This window comes from Embiotoca jacksoni, unplaced genomic scaffold, assembly GCF_022577435.1.
Source record: "Embiotoca jacksoni isolate LCO1_2020_lvr unplaced genomic scaffold, fEmbJac1.0.p SCAF_57, whole genome shotgun sequence".
Classification (NCBI taxonomy): Eukaryota; Metazoa; Chordata; class Actinopteri; family Embiotocidae; genus Embiotoca; species Embiotoca jacksoni.
Window position 1 is genome coordinate 779,396 of NW_027185411.1, and position 16,337 is coordinate 795,732.

At 40.0% G+C, this 16,337-nt stretch overlaps 1 protein-coding gene across 4 annotated transcripts in view; it reads right to left on the bottom strand.

Moving 5' to 3' along the window:
- The window catches only part of lrfn5a (leucine rich repeat and fibronectin type III domain containing 5a), a 107,864-nt gene that overhangs the window by 76,931 nt on the left and 14,596 nt on the right, over positions 1-16,337 (bottom strand). For 2 of the 4 annotated variants that reach the window (XM_069172993.1, XM_069172994.1), the window contains exon 2: positions 9,872-9,926. The exons of the other annotated variants lie outside the window; for them this stretch is intronic. The gene's annotated coding sequence lies outside the window, so the exon portion shown is untranslated. The remainder of the gene's footprint in view (positions 1-9,871; positions 9,927-16,337) is intronic. 4 annotated transcript variants of the gene reach the window in all.

Genomic DNA, 16,337 nt, shown 5'->3' on the forward strand with positions numbered 1-16,337 from the left:
AAGAAGCCAACAAGGGCTCAGAATATATGTGGGAACTCTTTCAAGACTTCAAGAGCAGCATTTCAGCTGACTCATGAAAATATCATCAAAGTAAACCAGGTAAGAGGTTTACAGGTTTAACAGGCTTACTTTATAATCCCATGTGTGTTACATCATATGTATATGTTTAATGTCTTAATTATCTTTCTACAATGTATAAAATAACTAAAATAAAGACAAATATTTGAATGGGTAGTAAACTTTTGACTGATGTGTACAAACCAAAGTACCAGACAGGGCAATCCGTTTTTGCTGACAAGAATTCTCTCAGTTGGAGAAATATTTATGCATTCGCCCACACAATCTTGATTTCTCACTGACACACACACACACACGTTTAAAAAAAAATCCTGTGTGTGTCGGACCTGCTACGTGTAAGGCTCCTATCCTGACTTTAGTAGCGCATCGTTCAACCCTAAGACTAACGCTACACTTCCTCTGCCTTTTTGCAGCTTGCTCATTCACAATTTATTCACTATACAGACACCAACAACTTCAGTCCAGACGCTGAATTCAGTCCATCTGTGTTACAGCGTCCCAGATAGATGGATTATCATTACACAGAAGCCCAAAACAGATCGCTGTTTAGAATTGAACAAGAATCAGGGTGTAAATGAGAAAACATGAGCACGAGAGAAAACAAGCAATCTTTGGCTGCCACACGAAGTCTCAGCGAACTCACTGAAACACTTTACCATCTCTCCTGTGGCAGCTTCTTGCAGTTTTGCTCTTTTCAAATTTAAATTACACGGTCATCAAACTTTCTTGTTTTTCCACAAACAACACTTAAAAAACAACAACATTATGAATCAATTACCAAAATAGAATAGTCAATTATTTGATATTAAAATGTCACTCACAGCTATTCAAAATGATAATTTTATTGTGAAGAAACAAGAGAAACATTAACTGTTAGAGCCATATTTTGTGTTGATGACAAATCATATTAGAATTTGCTTATTTACTGAGGTAATTTAAATATTTCTTTTGACTTATGAAATAAGATTAAATGCATATGCTGAATTAATTAGTATGTATTAGTTGTGATTGACAAGATGATTGCCAGCTGATTATCAGCTGTGATAGGGGAGAAGGGGCACTGAGTGTTTTGTTCTTCTTCACCAAGCATGGAGGAAACGTGAGGAAGGGGCATCGGTACAGTCTTTGACCTCACGTTACAACGAGAATGTTTTGTAAACTTTTTTTTATTAATGTGAGAATAAACGAAACAACTGAACCGGCGACTGCAGCGTTATGATTTGGAGCAGTTTAACGTGAGTCAAGCGGAGCCCCTATTAAGATGGCACAGATTAAATGAAAAGGACACGGCCATCACATTAACAGAAGAGAATTGGAAGCCTCAACCAAACCCCGCCATCAGCTCTTCTCTTGTTCTGTACCACCTTCACTTATACAATCTGAAGATTTAACAGACCAAAGTCATTGAGGTAAATACTAAATGCAATATTTGCATGTAGGCACTAATGACAAATGTGAAAACAACAAGTCGCCTGCTTAAATAATAATCTACCGTGTGATGAGAGGATTAACCCTTTCCACCCTGGATGCTACCGGGACCAGGCCACATCTGTTATTAAGAGGCAATAAAACATAATGTTTAGAAGGTTGACGAGGACGGCACATTCCCCCGAAGAGGTCGTCCAGTACTACTGCCACCAAAATGTATGTGCTTCATGTCTGTTGTTGACAATTCGATATAACTGCAGTTGACAATTTTTAAAACAGGTTCAATGATATCAGTGTCATAGAGTCGTCGTTATAAGGCCGTTTCAGTTTTGATTAGGCGGAAGACAAAATGTCGATTACTGGGGGTTTTCAGATCTAATTATGGCCTGGTGATGGGGACAATTACACACATTTTATGTACTGCAAGCCCTCTGGGACAGCAGCATATTCATTCATTGCAGTGTGACAGTTTTTTTTATTTTTTTTTTTTTTTTTTTTTTATTAATTGAGGTATGTCTTAATTTCCCCCCAAACAAACTGTATGAAAAGATCCAATAAGCAGTCAGGTTTGATAAGAGGATTTTGGAACTGGATTCAGATCTGATGAAATGCTATCAAACTCCATCCCAGCGTAGATTCCACTGAATCGCAGGTCTCTGCTACAGCAACTGCAAACTGCACATTCCCTTCTGTTCCCTCCAGTGTGTGTGTGTGTGTGTGTGTGTGTGTGTGTGTGTGTGTCCAGATTTAATTTTTTTTTTGTGTGTGTGCGCCTTTTCACTGTCTTGAGGAAGACTGCCTCGCTAAGAAGTGCTAAAAGCTCCTAATGCAACGGTGACAGGTTGTTTGGTGCATCTGTGTGTGTTCTGCTTCCCAGCAACATACTGTCACACTGCTGCCCACCAAGCGCGCTACATGTCACAACCACTTTCCTCCTGACTCATCACGCGCTGACTCAAGCACGCACTTTGGAGCCGTCGCTATCGAGCTCCCACACAGTTCAAAATCGTGACCGCGTTCTCCACTAATCTTATGTCACACAAAGACGGTTGTGCACACACGGCCTGCAATCAAGGGAGGAATCACGCAGACTGATTGATTGCTGCAAGGTCAAAGAGGGAGGTGAGGAGGGGTAGAGAGACAGAGGGAGAAAGACAGAGGGGAGTGGTTCGTTGCCATCTCTCCCTCTGTGTCATTACTGGGTGATTATGGTGGTAATGACCCTGTAACTCTAACACCTGGCAACTTTACATACACACCGTCTTCTCACTCTCCCTTTTCCTCCTTTTATCTCATTCGTACCTGTGGGGAGCGGTGACCTAAATCAGTGAGACTCCAAATAAGGGTCACAGATAGAGTTCACCCTCATCACTTACATAAGACTATGTTCAGACTGCCAGCGCAAATCTGAGTTTGATCATATCCACATTTGAAACCACATTTGGAGGTGGTTTGAAATTCAATTCCAATCAGATTTCTACAGATGTGTCTCAGACTGGACGCTCCGCTGGCTCAGATCACATTTCTTGCGTCGTTCGCAACGTGACACACAACGACAACGTCATTTTCAGAGAAACAGAGTGAGCAGTATCTCTGCTAGCGCTATCAGAGCACTATCAGAAAGTGTAGATGTTCATGCTGTATCGTGGACAATGATAACAACAGTCCTCTGCCAGAAGCTGAAATATACTGGTCACTGACACATCATCAGCTTTGTATGAGTATACGTCGTTACCACAGCAACGCATGCAGATAGGTCAGTGATGTCTGGAAACACCAAATTGTATCTGTCACTTGGAAATATCAGTCTGTCCTAAAGATGTGATTTGAGAAAAAAAAAAAAAAATCAGATTTATCTGCAGTCTGAACAAAGACTAACAGTTCTTTAATTAAACACCTACATTTACCCAGAAACCTTTGGAATTGAAGGTGGCTCTATTCTAGGATTTAAAACAGCTTTGTATTTGTCATTCATTGTAATTCATAGCAAAAATAAATAAATCTGCTGGTAATTCAAGATTATGGTAGTTTGACAAAATTGGTATAAAAATGTGTGGAGTGGATGCGAGCGACTGTGAATGAAAGTGAGGCACCACTTTTGCAAGAAAAGAATACCGCACTGCTCAGCAAACACCTTCCTTGGGCAAATGACAGTACAACTGACTGAGTTGCAAGTCCACTAAGAAGTAAAAGATGGGACAAGTGTGTCTGAATTCAGCCAATACACATTCTAGGTTATTGTTCAGCAGAGACTGGCGTCCTGTGTGAAATCTTCTTCTTGTTCTTTAATGCAGGAAATGAAGAAAAACCCATGAATGAGTAGCTGTGTTCAAACTTTTGACTGGTACTGGATGGGTCCTTTGCTACAGTATGTTATAGCTCCTCTATGCGTAACCACTAATACCATGAGCTAAAACTATATAAGCAATTGACATAATTATCTCATAACAGCAGCACATGTCAAGGTCTGGCAAATGTTAGACGTTAAGTGAAACATCAGTTCTCGTATAGTCGGCATGTTGGAGCAATGGACAGATATAAAGATCTGAGGGACTTTGACAAGAAACTCCAAGGCTTGTGGGTTACTTTCAGTCAGCAGTGATGACTCCCAACTGACAGTGGCCCAAGGAGGGAAGTGTATTGTTGCATATTTTTGCATCCTAGATTTGCCAAACACATTTTTTTATTCTATCTTCATCATCACAAAACAACAACTGGAAAGGAGAAAAATTAGGGAAAATGAATAAGCCTGAAGGTGGCCTAAACAAAATTAGATCAGAGGAACTGAGTGAGACAAATATATTACAAGAACGTGGGTGAATTATTAGTTATTACTTGGAAACATTATTAAAGCAGATAAACAAAGACAGAATATGAATTCTAACACTCACTGTGAGTTTACCTACCAATTATTTACTCAAAAAAGAATGTAAATGATGGACAATGCAGAATGACAGTGGTTATTTTATTTTATTTTTTTTTTTTACAGTGGACACATTATGTAAATGTGTGATTTGTAAAATATTTGCACATGGTAACTACAGTATAGTTAAAGGGACATTGCACCAGTTAATACTTCATTTAAAGCTGAAGTACAGTTTACTGCTGAGTCAGGACCATCTCAGCCTCGTCTTGGGGCCTACACATCTTTACAGCCATTACAAACCGTCCGTGTGGAGTTAGAAAGACAGTGGTTTGCCAGGCAGGGAGGGATGGTCTGACAAAAGACACTATCAAATTGAATTATGGGAAGAGAAGGGTCTGGTGTTTTCAAGCTTGAATCACCTGTGGGACTAAAAGCCGAGACATCCCAGCCTCTGCTTCACTGATATGATCAATTCTTCTTCTGATTCGTCTCTTGCAAGTTTCCCAACTTTGTGGAAGTGCACTGCTGAGTCAGTGAAGCACATATTTAAGGATGGGAAAATGTTGTGGCTATGGATAAAACACAGTAAGGTTAAGGTAGGATTGAGGTTAGGGAATTTAAAAACCCGGACTGCAGGTTGGAGAAATGTCGGTGAGCAATAATTGCAGGTATGTGACGTCTTTGACAATCAGAGGTGCAACGCTGTCACGATCACCTCCGCAGAGCTTGCTAAAGAAAATGGTTGTAAATTGGGCCTTAGGGCATGAATTGTGCAGTATAGGAGCGTAATTCACAGGGCTGCAACAGGAAGTGGAAAAAACAAAAAACAAGCCTCTCGTAACTGTTAAATGTTACACCAGCTTTAGATATTTTTTAAATGTAAGAGCATTTTAATATTTGTACCAAGTATTAGAGAGCATTCAGACATTCCGCTGAACATTTTCACGGAGTCATAATCACTAAAAGCCTCTCTAAATTAAGCTCCCATTACTTCACTGAAGAGACTAATGGTTGGGCGAATATAGCTTAGTGTCTATGTGTGTGTGTGTGTGTGTGTGTGTGTGTGATTTGTTTATTTGTCAGATTTTGCATTTGTGCCATACGCTGATTCTCTGTCTCATGTTGAAACATCTCAATTATGCCTCCTCACTCTGAATGTGTGTGTGTGTGTGTGTGTGTGTGTGTGTGTGTGTGTGTGTGCGTGCGTGCGTGCGTGCGTGCGTGCGTGCGTGTGTGTGTGTGTGTGTGTCTGCTGGTGTTATGTGAGATCCATTATGCCCCTGGTTTGTCAAGGAACACAGAGGCAGGGCTCAGTGCCAAAACTGAGACCTATCAAGTAAGTGTGTGTGTGTGTGTGTGTGTGTGTGTGTGTGTGTGTGTGTTTGCATCACTCTGGGCAATGCATTCAGGGAATAGCAGGGAGGCAATTTGTTGTTTTCTATCACATTTTACCCCAAAATCATAATGAAATGAACAGGCAGGGGCGTCTTTAATCATTTATTCTAACAAGGGAAGTAACAAGTCACCCTACGTGTATTTAAATGGTTGTGCTCTCATTCATATGTGTGTGTGTGTGTGTGTGTGTGTGTGTGTGTGTTAAAAGTAAGAATAAATGTAGAGCTAAAGTACTGCATTCAGAGCTCTTCCTCTCTTTTCTCTTGTACTTCTGATGCTCTCTCACTCCCACCTCAGTAGATGTCCTGTGTGGGAAAGCACCACGACAGGTCCACTGTTACACATTCTTTTGTTCCTATTGACGTCATCACAACCCAAATAAAGAGGCTTGCTGTCAGAGTTAACCCACAGCCATATTCCCATTAGCAAACAGTCACACACACGCAGACAGTAGGAGCATTTAGAGCATTGGCTGTGAGGCTGCTCCCAGCGTGCCCACTGTGAGCTGAATTGAGCTGTACTAACAGCATTTAGATGGTCAGACCAGTGTGTGTGTGTGTGTGTGTGTGTGTGTGTGTGTGTGTGTGTGTGTGTGTGTGTGTGTGTGTGTGTGTGTGTGCGCTTAATGTCTTTGGAATTGAGACAAATGTGACGATAGTGTTGATAACCGAAGACCAAAGAATGAAGGAGATGATGGAGAGAAAATGGGAGCGATATTCAGAGAGAAGATAAAGAGAGTGAGCAGATGTCAGCCACTCCCTGCACCATTATGTTAAGGAGCCATATTAAGAAACACTGCTCCCAGGTAAAATACTGATTGTTCTTTACATTATACAATTCAAAAAGCATATGAAACATATCAGAAGTAAACACTCATATTTCCCCCGTGTCTTACATGTGCTTGTGTTCCTTTAACTACTTTGAAGCAGTGTGAGGAACAGTTTGACATTTCGGGGTAATATGCTTTATGGTCTCTTGCTGAGAGGTAAACGAGAAGCTCGAGTTCGTGTGGCGGTAATGTAGTCAGAAGACATTTACCTTTTTTTTTGTTGTTGCAAAAATACTCTATATAGTTTATCTAAGCTGACAAAAATAAAAGAATATTGTTTTATGTAGTGAAACAAAAGTATTTGGCCAGGCGATCACTTCTAAATTATATGCAAAGATGAGCTACAGTAAGTTAGGTGCCTCTAGCCTGCTCCAGGCCATTTAATTACTGTCCACATCTCAATACTGGTTCAATGATTCAAAAAGGTCCTCCGTTGTGTAGTGAATGATGTTTTTTACAGGATGAACCGTCGACCCATCGACCCATGGGGGAAATGTTGGTGTTTACATTCAAGTTTTTATTTTTGTGTTATTTTTAAATAGAAAATGCTCCTGAAATCAGGTAGCTGGACGAGCACTTAGTGGTATCGATCTTCTCATCTAATTCTCAGTAAGCACGTGAATATTGCATACATATGTCCTCTTTCCTCTGTTGAACCGATCCTAAAGGTAAAATCATCTCTTATTGCTGATAAATGAACTTTAACCAAATGTATTGTTTGGCAAAGTCTAAAAGTCACCATGTGATACGCTGCCAGTAGAAAACATTTGGACTTCACTCGTCCTCACATCATATCCTCCTGTCTGCCCTTCCTGCAATCCTCCTCTCCCTCCTCTCTCTCCTCTCCCTCCTCTCCCTCTTCTCCCACCTCTCCCTCCTCTCTCTCCTCTCCCTCCTTTACCTCCTCTCTCTCCTCTACATCCTCTCCCACCTCTCCCTCTTCTCCATCCTCTCCATCCTCTCCCTCCTCTCCCTCCTCTCTCTCCTCTACATCTGTTTGTCCTCTCCTCCTCCTCTTCCTGAGTGATGCATTGTGATGCACACTGTTAGACTCTCTAATTGGACCTCTGCTGTGCAGCTCCTCTTCCTGAATCCATCTCTCCTTCCGTCCACCCCTCCCTGACCTTCTCACAATGTTTCTCTCCCATATCACTCCATCTCTTTTTCATTATTTTACTGTTTTGAAGTAGGACTTTCTGTTTTTCCTGCTTCCTGTCCTCCTCACATTCGATCCCATCTTCTCCACTCCCTCTGAGCCAAACAAGCAGCATCCTTTCTGTCTTTCACACTTTCTTCTCTCTCGTTTCCCCTTGTTGTTCCCTCTCCTCGTGTCTCTCCATTTGTCCTCTCAATTACCTTGTCTGGACAGAATCTGGCAGCCTGACCCGGTGTGTGTGGGTATGTGTGTGTGGTTGTGGTTGTTGTGGACCAGGTGTCTATACAGTGTTGCGCTGGTTTCTTGTCTTTCTGAAGGGAACAGCTGCTAACGGATAACAAGTAGCTGGCTTCCCCACAGGTTTGGAGACAAATTAGAAACGCAGTCACATTATTCAGTCAGGACCTTAACTGTGACACTCTGGACTCCAGCTGAAACAAATGCCCACATGTTGATGATTATTTACCATTTTATTCAATCTGCAACTTGAAAAATAGCCTCAGGCGTATCATGAAACAGCCTTTAACTGTAGTCAGAGTTTAGGATTGCAACATACTCTAATCAAAAATGATTCAAGGTCTTTAAATTTGAGATTATTAGATAGTAAAACTCAAAATTAATTTAATGACTTCCAACAGACACTTAGTGTTCTTGAATAAGTGTACACATGAAACTCGTCTCTGAAAGTTATTCAACAAAATGACAGATTATTGATAACTTTGAATCTTAATCTGAGTCATTACAACTCATTACAACAGGACAAGTCCTGTTAACTTGTTGTCTTCGGTTGGACAATGCAGGAAACCCTTTGTTTGCTTCCTTTGCTCTGATCAAATTGGAGCCTTTAAGTAAAATCAAATAAACTTAGATTATTTATTCCATCAAATTAGCTCCCTATCAGTTTCAAGGTTTCAGAATTTATAATCACAAATTCTATAGACGAAATGTCCAATAAATCATTCACTTAACTCATCAAATGAGATAATCTTTCTTTTACGCTCTTTTTTTTTTTTTTTTTTTTACTATAAATACATGATATGATGGATGCTGCTGCTATATGTGTCCCTGTGTACATTTAGGCCACCCCTGATTCTACATGTATATCAGACTGCAGTTAATAACTATCCTCAAATAATTCATCACACAGCTAATTTGAGTGGCTTAAAATAGTTTAAATGGTCAAAATATATGACACCATTATTACAAAATGTTTCTGCTAACCAACACCAATACCGTTAATCAACATTATTTCTCTCTATTGATCTGTCTGTTTAGATAACTCTGGAAAATCACTTCCTTAATCAGTTAATTATCTGTAAATTGTAGTTGCTTCTATGTTTACTTAAAAAACAAAAACAACAATGGAGGCGGTGGTGGCATCTGCTTCCCAGACGATAGGACGCAAAGGCTGCCAATATTCTGTGGCTTTCCGACTGTCAACAAATCTCAAGAAAATACCAAATCAACAAAAAAAATTAATCCTACAAATCCAGACACAGTTTATTCCTCTGTTAGACATAAAATTACATTTCAGCTGTGTCTATCTGTTCAACTGATTTCAGAGGTTAGCACAAGTCAACTGGTTTATTAATCGTCTGTTAAACACAAATTTAACTGACACTTCAAATCCTTTCAGGTCACATCTTTATCTATGAACACATACAAAACTTTTAAAATGAATTGAGCACTTTTCCTTCATCTGATAGACCTCATTCAACTTTATTTAAGGTATAGATTTAAAATAAGATTTAGATTAAAGAACAGACAAAATAAGATAATTATATAATAATAAATAATTAGACAAACTGAGGCATTTTTTTTATTGTTTACACTTCAAATGAAACACCAAACTTTTAAAGTTTTCCGTCCACTTCAGCTTCATTTAGTAATTTGCCATCAACTTCCACTTCAACTGTTTTTGTAGTTCAGGTTTTTCTTTCATTTCAAATGTGACGTTTCAGCAGAAAGCACACGTCAGCACTCTGACTCAACCAGGAGAACACCAGTTAAAGCTTATGTGGAACCTGTTTGGGTTCTGAGCCGAGACCCAGCTGATCACGCCTCCTTTGACTTTTACCCAACTTGCATCATTGACCGCAAAGCGTATAAATGTAATTACCTCATTGTAGTAGTGCAGAGCCGCCCTCCCCAGTGACTGTCTGCCAGCTGTGGAGCTGATGGTTGAAGGATGAAATGGAGAAAGAAGATTAGGAAACCTGATATTAAACTTCTTACAGAGTCTTTTAAAGCCTCTTAGGCTCCTTCAGGCTCTCTCTCTCCCTCTCACTTTACCCCCCCCCCCCCCCCCGCTTCCTCCTTCATTCTCCTGAACTATTGAATAAATGATGAAATTCAATCGGCCTCTACGATCACTCCAGTATTTTGTTTCCCTTCCCTTTTTCAGCCTCTGTTACTGCCTCTCCTTATCTGAGAAATGTAATAAAGGATGAGATTTCAGTTTTTCATGGAGGTGTTTATCATGCAATCCTGTCTTTTATCTCACTCTTTTTATCTGTCTTCCTCTTGATAATTGCTACAAGAGTACTACAGGACTACACGCCTGCTAGTGTTTCTTTTCTAAAACATTTCACAGACCAGCTATTACAGCTCATATTTGTTTGGTGCGACATATATTGTACAGTATTTACATATAATAACTTTAGTTTGTCACAAGTAACACGATGTTTATGAGCTAGAGATCAGAATCTGACTATGGGAGCATATGTTTTGAAAGGCAAGGTCAAGAAACCACTTGTGTGTGTCTATCATACAATAACTGCAAATTATGGTGTAAATTACACCCTCAAAAAAGTCCTTCCAACAAAGAGCAGCTAACTAATCAGCATCACGTCAATGTAATCAATTGTTCATTGCCTAATCATTAAGCACCAAATCCATTAAGTAATAGCAAAAGTTATTGTCTATTATATATATTTCATCACATGATTGCCTTTCTTTAGCCAGGCGACATCAAACGTGCCTTCAAACAGATCCAAAGCTGCCACGCCCTTATGGTGCTGGTTGTATACCATAAACCAGCCGACTGAGAGTCCTACTGATAGAAATCAAAAATATAAGATTGGTGAAAAAACAGTTAGCCTACAGTTTGACCATCAGCACCTACTTTCATATTACCAAGCATGTCCCCCACAGTCACACCGGGCGGGTCCAATTGATTGGCCACCATGTGGACCTCACCAGTTCTGTCCAATGACACTTCCAATAAAGTTTACTCAAACAAGATGGTTGGTTGTGTCCTCAAAGATGACAAAAACCAGGAAAGGTGACATTAATCGATGAGGTATTGAAAGCTGATGTTGCACTTTAACAGGTAATGTAGTATTTAAGTGCCTGAACAAAAATGGTATTTCATCTGTTCCTTTTTATTTCTCTGTACCAAAAACTAAACCCTGACCTTAAAATGTTACACCCCTGGTGACTATAATGTAATTACTGAGTTTCCTAATTTTGCTCACTTGCAGTACCTGTTATTGAAAAGGAATCACAACACTGAAATGCATTACTGAGCGTACTGAACATTAGTTATGTAGTACAGCTGGGGTTCAAAAATATCCAGTAATGTAAGTTATAACAAGCTTTTGCAAGACAAAGAAAATAGAACCACAAAATATGTACCAGGGCACAACTAAAGCACTACGCGTGTCTGGACTTTACCTTCATTAAAGCATTATTAATAATTCAATACAAACAGAATAATATTCTTAAAGGTTCATCACTATCAGCTGCTTTGAATGAACCTTATAAAACATATAATATGATAATGAAATACACAGCTCCCAATACAAACCCACTGCAGCATGACAGTACGGGTAGCAACAACCGTGCGCAGCTGATAAAACACCTGCACTCACTAGTTACGAGTTTCATCACAGAGTAGAGCATCCACATTGTCCACCATTACTGCAGTTATAACAGCACCGCTGCATTAGCAGCAGAATACAAAACAGAACTGAATCTGAGTGGAAAAGCAGCATAGATGCTGCAGCTAAGCTGCTGCTGGCTGTGGATTTTCACTGGATAAACTCCTCCAGGTAACTAAAAACAACCCCAGTCAGAGTAAGACCCTGATTTCCAAAGTGTCTGGCTTTTTACTGATAAGTAAAGCCGTGTACTTTGACAGAGAAGGAGTTGTTTTATTTATTTATCTATTTAAGTCTATTAAACATTTCTCACCCCGTGGGTTTTTAGACACGGTTTAGTAGATGATGGCAAGCTGTGTTCTTTTATCTAAACTCTCCGGAGGACTTCCTCAACATCTCTGTCATTGTTACTGCTTGTACAATATAAAACCCTGCCGTCCTTGTCAATCCATCTGTCTGTCTCCTTCTTTGTATCAACCAACACTCATCTCCATTTCTCCCTCTATGGCACTCTGTCATTCCCTCTCTTATCTGATGGAGTGAATAATTCATGTCTATTCTTCAAGGAGGCTCTTTGTCCTCCCCCCACCGGTGTTTTTTCTTTTCAAGCACTTGGGATGGTGTGTGTGTGTGTGTGTGTGTGTGTGTGTGTGTGTGTGTGTGTGTGTGTGTGAGTGTGTAGCATTTACATGGTTAAATGAAGTTGAATTCGCTCTATTTTCACAAACACACAAAGAAACACAACCAGACACTCGCCACAGTCACACCATATTCCTGAAAATAATAATGCTTGCTGGAGCTTTTTCTTTTTCTTTATTTTGTTCTTTGTGTAGCGACATCTCTGTCAGACATGAGCAAAAAAAAAACAAGTGTGATGCTCGTGAATGTGTAGGTGGGCCTAAGTAAATGTGATTCCCTGCACAATGTGTTTGCTTGCAAATAAACCATACAAAAGTGTGAATATTATTATTGTTCATTTTGTAAAGCATGTCTAAGCTGACTGGGTGGTGTATCTGAGTAAATGTTTATTACTGCACATTGGAGAGACTATCTCAAATGACTTTGTTTTTTCACCACTACAATTGAAAACAATGCTCTGTGTGCATAAATGTGTTTCACTGAAGACGAGTTTGGTCCTTTCTAAAGCTTCTGTCCTGCATACTGATGTATGTACTCTTTCTCTCTCACACACAGACACACACCTTTATATTCAAAACATGAACTAGAGTGAGAAAAAAAAGGCTTGTTAGTTTTATTGAACTCTTTAATTATTTCACAAGTGATATTATTACCCAACGTAGCGTCTCGGATGCTGATTTTCAGAAAAGCTTTCTATCTTCACTCGTCAGTCAGCGGCTGCATCTCTGTCCTAAAAATGTAACACAGTAGCTCCATATTTGCTTATGACTGAGTTGTAACCTGTATGTAACTTATTTACAACTAATCTACTATGTAAAAAAAAAAAAAAAAAAAAAAAAAAAAATTACACTAGAAATTTTAAATTTATGCGGAAAAAAAACGTTTTTTTTTTTTTTTAATTTGCAGGAAAGTGGCGAAAGTCAGAGAGCTACAAGTAAAAGCTAGCGTGTAAGATAACTACAGCAAGTCTTTGATTAAACCAAAGCCACGTTCACCTTTGGATATTTACCTAGTCGGTGATCTGTAAATAAAAAAATCTGTTTTGGTTGTTTGTTATTCCAAATTTGTCAGTTCAGGATGGAGGGAAAAAAAGACGCTAACGGTAGCTAGTTTAGCAGATGCTGCATGTCATTTTTTAATTCTTGTAAATATAATGTAATTTGGTAGTTAAATTACCTTTAAATCACACTGAAATGTATGAAATGTAAATAATGGCATTTAATTTAAACATTCTTTGAGCATCAAATCTGTCTGAAATACACAAGGATACTTTTGCATTTGTTTACGTCATTAGAAAATGTGAAGTATTCTGTGTATTCTTCCACCAACACATATATTTGTTCAGTGTACATAGCGCCGAGTCTTCCCTCCATGTTCCTCCACAACATGCATCTGCCATTTCTTTGCATTATTTCAAGTATTTCACTGTGGGTGATTGATTGACAGGCGCATCAGCCAATCACAGTCAGCCGTGGTGGTTGTTCTCGGCATTGTCCTGGAATGTCTTCCCTTTGATCAAACCGAGCTTTTGTTGTATGATTTATTCAATTTAAATCCATTTTAATATTTCAAATAGGGGTCAGAGTTGTTCATGTTATTTTGCATCGCTAAAGACACGGTCCCGTAGGAACAGGGGGTCTCCTGGGACCTGCACAGTTTTATACTGGAGGGCCCAAAGTCAGACAGCTTCAAAATAATGTAGCGCTGCTTATTGCAAAAGCCACATGAATTATTTTATTGTTAATTAATCACGTGTTTGCCTGAGTGATATCTACCCAGCCAGCATTGCCTGTTGCTATTTTGTCACGCATTAATCATCATTGTGTTTGTTGTTTTCCACCTCAGCACAAAGTCAGCAAAGAGAAGGATCCAAAGATGTGTGAGAAGAACACATCAAAGTCGGGGTCCTTTGGGAGTGCAGGGGCCTCCTGGGGCGTCCAGAGTTACTAGATTTGAGGGCCCGGGTTCAGACGGCTTGATGTAACGGTGCTCTTCATTATTGCAGAAGTCACATATTTCTTGTGTCGTTAATTAGTTCTACGTGTGTCTGAGTGATTAGGCAGTAATGACTAGGAGCCAATGACAACAGGACATCAAAGATAGACACACATCAACCACTCTGGATAAACATCAAGTAGAATTAAATATAAACCCTAATTTACTTTTAATATTGTCATGGTGAGCAGACCTGGTCGAGACCACGGCAAGAGGAATGAAACAACATCCACATCGGGTGCCCTCATGCTAATATTAAACGTATTAACTGACTGAATTAATTAGGATCGTTTTTACAGTGGGTAGCAGCTGTAGTGGCGGTGCTAACAGCTGAGATGAGCTCACAGTAGCTTCAGCGAGTAAACTGTCAAACAAGCAATTCAAGGTGTTAACAAAAATAATGGAGTTGGTTTGAACGTCCTGCAGCTCGTCACTCATGTCAAGAGTCCTTTCAATGTCTTTTGTTGTTTTTATCCCGAGACAAGTTGAGTTTGTTTCTATCTCACAGACTATGGGCGGCACGTGATGTGAGCCGTGTTATCATCCACATACACACGGAGCTCGCCGTGTTATAATCCACATACACACGGAGCTCGCCGTGTTATAATCCACATACACACGGAGCTCGCCGTGTTATAATCCACATACACACGGAGCTCGCCGTGTTATAATCCACATACACACGGAGCTCGCCATGTTATAATCCACATACACACGGAGCTCGCCGTGTTATAATCCACATACACACGGAGCTCGCCATGTTATAATCCACATACACACGGAGCTCGCCGTGTTATAATCCACATACACACGGAGCTCGCCGTGCATACCAAAGGGGCCCGCGGCAGTCATCAAGTGTTTTCGTCCACCACATAAAAGGTTGAGTTAATTTCTGTTCTGCTGATTGGAATCACAGCCACTCCACCCGTCTACGGCCCAGAGGCAAAATGAATATTTATACCAGTTTAGACCCTGGTCATGAATATTTATAATGGTTAACACCAGATATGCAAATGAGCCAGCCAACCCAGATGGCTTCAGATCAGGACATAATGATCACACACACATGCGTGCACAAACATGCACATAAATACACAAGAATAAAATCAAACGCCGCGATGTCTTTCTTCTTTAAAGGTGACATCAAGAAGGAGAAGGATTAAAAACGGGTGCAAAACTGGATATTGACTAAACAGGATGTTACACTGCAAAGACAGCAAATATGTCGTGTGTGGCGGGAAAGGAAAGAATTCAGAGTAAATAACTCAATCTAAATGTTAATCCAAACCTATTTAACGAAGTCTGGTGTACTCAACAGTGGTTTATCACAAGATTAAAGCTGGCCCTGTCAAACTGATAGCAGTGGTGAGATGCCAAACTTCACAGGTTCCTGAAGTACGAGGTAGGCTGATAGAGCAGTGAAGCTACTTTGGTTAGCAGTGTGCTAAAGGCTACCAGTGGCAATGCTATCATGTAGCACACCGCAAATCACATCTTTAAACTCAACTTGTTTTTAAGTTGACGTTTCACCTTTCTATTTCATCTTTGGGATCATACTCGTTCCCATCATCTCTCTCTCTCTCTCTCTCTCTCTCTATCGCGCACACACACACACACACAGATAAAAACCATGCCGAGACACTGTTACCACAATCAGATGTTTCCTTTGAGCCAAAGCCTTGCTAACGAGCTTATCCAGCCGCGTACCGTGTGTGTGTGTGTGTGTGTGTGTGTGTGTGTGTGTGTGTGTGTGTGTGTGTGTGTGTGTGTGCATGTGGTCTTGTGAGCACTGGTTATCGTGCTACTTATGACACGTCTAATACAACCACACACACGTATGGCAGGATTAAGGTCAACTAGCCTGTTGTCTGTAAACTGGACATCACCCGAGATCACACACACATTGATTTGCTGTGTCACTGTCATTTCTTTAGAATTATCAATGCTTTTATTTTTACTGTTGCATCTTTGTTGAGGAAAGTCTTGTTGTTAATTATGACACCTGAACTGGCTGAATACGATTTAGACATTCCTTAAAAGTAGGAGGGATGTTTCTTTCACACCTCAAAG